This window comes from Apium graveolens, chromosome 7 (genome assembly GCF_009905375.1).
Source record: "Apium graveolens cultivar Ventura chromosome 7, ASM990537v1, whole genome shotgun sequence".
Taxonomy (NCBI): domain Eukaryota; kingdom Viridiplantae; phylum Streptophyta; class Magnoliopsida; order Apiales; family Apiaceae; genus Apium; species Apium graveolens.
The window spans coordinates 218,490,655-218,494,609 of record NC_133653.1 but is presented as its reverse complement, the minus strand read 5'-3'; positions in this window follow the sequence as shown (position 1 = coordinate 218,494,609).

Here is a 3,955-nt window from a genome sequence, read left to right as displayed (position 1 = left end):
ATTGGAGAAAAGATAGTTGGTGGTGAGTCGAAAAGCTCAGTAAGGTCCCAATCAAAGGACTTAAGTGTTGAGGTCGAATCCAGAGTGATATAGTGGTTGGACGTAAAAGCCTAAGCGGCAGAGTTGGCCAAGAATTGATCGGTAATAGTTGTAAAGCCTTGTAAGGCAAGTATTTCTGAACTTTTCTCCCAAAATACATCATAAATATTTTCGAACTGTTTCATAACATGTCGTTATTATGCAAAATAACTCCTGTTTATATTGCAAGTGCTATGGACTATTTACCCTTGAACCCTGATTTTTCTTGATCTTGAGCCGTAAGCCTTAATCTTTGTAAACCATCCTTTGTTGATCCTCAAGATACCAAATCACACAAAAATGATGCTACTCCCCAAATATATAACTACCAGACACCAAACCCTAGAATAAAATTGTTTGAAAACACAGAAACTTTTATACTCCAGCCATTCTTTATAACATCAAAGAACTATACCTCGAAAAATCACTATTTGTCTAATACCTGATTCTTTTACAGATTGAAAGCCGTTTATTTTACATACCCTGATATACCCTTGGGATATCCATGAGTTTCCTTATATTTTATTCAAATGTTTAATCATCATTGATTATGATATTGTGTTATCGAATTATATTGTTTATCATATTGAACTGCTTTAGGATTGGATAGTTTTTATATATGGGGACCAGATTCGTGGTCAGACCATACCAATGGTCAAGTTAGGCCAATGTGTGCCTTGAATCCAGTAATTAGAGCAGTGTTGTGTGCTTTTCTCGGGATTAGTGCGTTACTGATCAGCAGCCTAACCATGGTTTTAACACTTAAAATGAATATCCAATTCTAATGATTAGTTAAAAAGAAACTTGATTCATCTGAATTATCTCACTTGATCATTGTTTAACCTCAATTATTGTTATTATGACTTGCTGAGCTAGTTAGCTCACTCTTGCGAATATTTTTATGTATTCTACAGTTAAGAAGGATACAGTTGATAGCGAGGTTTCCCAGTTCAATGTACGAGCTAGGGTTTCATACGGAGTTGGATCGAGCTAGCAGGAGCTTATTGTGGTAGTGAGATAGTAAGATTGTAATAATAATTTTATTATCAGTTGTAAGTTAAATTAGTTGGGATTTGGTACGTTGTAATAAAAGTTAAGGTTGTGGCTTGTTTTCATACTTTAACCTGTTGCGATCCGTGGTTATATAGAGCAGGGTCATTACAATTAATATTTCATATACAGGTTGATATATTGTGTTTGTGTTGTGGACCCCAAACTTCTGACCCGGGTTTGGAGGGCGCCACAATTTACGGATTGAAAGTTATGACTAAAACAGTCAAACATTAACCACATAGGCATATAACACATCAATCAGATCACACATAGCACATAGCACGCAAGATATTTAATTAAAATAATTATTCAAAGAAGATTTGGGGTTAAAATGATTATCCAAATATTTAATACGAATTTTTGAACATTTTTCGAAACTAAAACGGGTCTTCGAATTGATTTAAAATTAAATAACAGGGTTCGAATACCCGATTCTCACTTTAAAATAATTTTATAATAATTATCGAGCCTTGAAAATAATTTTAAATAATATTTGAAAGCTCGAAACTATTTTTGGAAATTTTTAAATCCAAATAAATAATTAAATCTAATTATTAAATTAATTAAAATTAATTAATAACTAATTAAATTAATTAATCAATTAATATTTAAATTAATTGACTAATTAAATAATTAATTATCAACTAATATTACTTAATTAAATAATTACGATTTATTTTAAGAATTAAAAATAATTTAAAAAGTATTTTTGAAATTAAAATAAATAAATAAAAATAGTTTTTAAAAATAGAAATTCCAGGGGGTAAAGGGTAAAGTTTTGAAATTTGTTCGGGGGTTAAAAGTGTAAAATTTCAAAAGTATGAGGCTGATTTGCAATTTTTGAAACATCAGCGACTTAAAGTCACCTTCTTCGAAAAACAAGGGACTAATTTGCAATTTCTTCGCCGCCATCGTCGCCGGCGACCTCTGACTCGCCGGAGTTGGTGAAATAGGTGGCGAATGGCCACCATAACTTCCAGAATACGAGCAAAAATCCCCAGAAACATGTTTTCATGTTTAAATTCAATACCCCCATCGGGATTTTATAGGAAAAATCCGAAGAAACTCGTCGTTGCCTTCTCTTTTCCCGATCTTTCTGAATTCGACTCCTCTAAATGATTAAGAACTGTTAATCAACTCCTAGAAGTCTGTTGAACGCATTGCTGGTATCAAATTCCACCCAGAATCAACTGAAAAGAAACCCCTAATTCTTGATTTAGAACATTCAAAGTTTAAAACCCTAATTTCATTTCTGAGAATCAAACATCATTTTCTCTATGTTATTGAAACCTATTTTTGACATATAATATACCAAATTGACCAGAAAAATATTATCTACACGATGGAATCATCAAATCATATCAACAACATCAAGAACAAAAATTCATATATTAATTCTTAAATAATTCGAATTTAAATAATTAAATAAGAAAATCACCTTGATTTCTGCAATGAAATGGATAATTGATTATGAGAGAACTTTTCGAGAGCTTCGTTTTGATATATTGTACGCCCAAATCGGAGTTCGATAACGCCTTCGTTTGTGCGTTTGATTTTCAAGAACGCGATATTAATTCGATATTTTCTCTGTATTTTACGGGGTGTTACTGACTAATTGTGATTATACGAATAAAATGAAATGATAGAAGGGATATATATATTTTTGGAATATTGGTTCATTTTGGATCGTTTTGGATCATTTTGGATTGTTAAATTAGTTACTTAGTCGCTAAGTAACTGCAAAAACGATCCGATTTGATACCCGTATTGGATAATTATCCAAACCGGGCTTCTTATAAAACAATTTATACGAAAATAATGTAATAAAATCTCGTCTTTCGAGAATACGGGTTTTGTTGGTACATCAAAATAATTATCGTATTGAAAATCTTTCGCCGGGCCGCGCACGGGTCAAACCGTAATCCGGTTTGAAAAAGTCAAAAAACGGAAAATATTCGGAATTACCAGATTAGGTTATGAAGTTGTTTTCAGAAGAGTTTCGGGTTGTAAAAATATAAAAACGGATGAAGTCGGACGATTTCCGGCTTATAAAATAATTTTGTAATTATTCAGAAAATAATTTTGTAATTATTTAGAAAATAATTAATAAATTCATAAATCAATATAAAATCATATAATTGTCCAAAAATTACCAGAAAAATACCGTAATTATCTATATTTTATTCTTGTCATGATAAAATTAACTTACTTATACTTTATCACATATAAGCATCCATATATCCACACCAATCATCAGATAATTCACCAAAAATCACATAATAATCATATAAAAATTATTTTTTGAAAAAAATAATTACACGCGATATCCCGGATATTACATCCTGGGCCAGCTTTCTTCACAAAGTCTGATAGCAGGGCTTTATTTCCAGTCATAGTACAAACTATGATATTCCTTACAAGTATAAATAGAATGCCATAAACTACCACAATGAAAACAAGGATTTTGTGGTTTAAACCTAACAGACTGACTCTTAACTCCTGATCTAGGAGGTAAAGAGTTTATATCTTCATTTTTCCTGCAAAAAGAAGCAAGATGGTTAGAGTTTCCACATTTATAGCATTTCTTTCTAGGAGGATTAAGAGAAGGCATATAATTATTGCTTTTATTCACACCTTCCTTTCCATTCCTATTTTTCCTAGCTTCCTTGACCTTGTTCATATTTCTAATCTCTTTCAGCTTATGTTTAAGCTGCTTCTTTTTCATTAAACCTATGTTTACTGAAGCTGGTTTATCCTGTTTCAATTTATCAGAAGTTGACTTTTCTTTGACTTCTGTTTTAGAATCATTCATCTTTTCAGATTT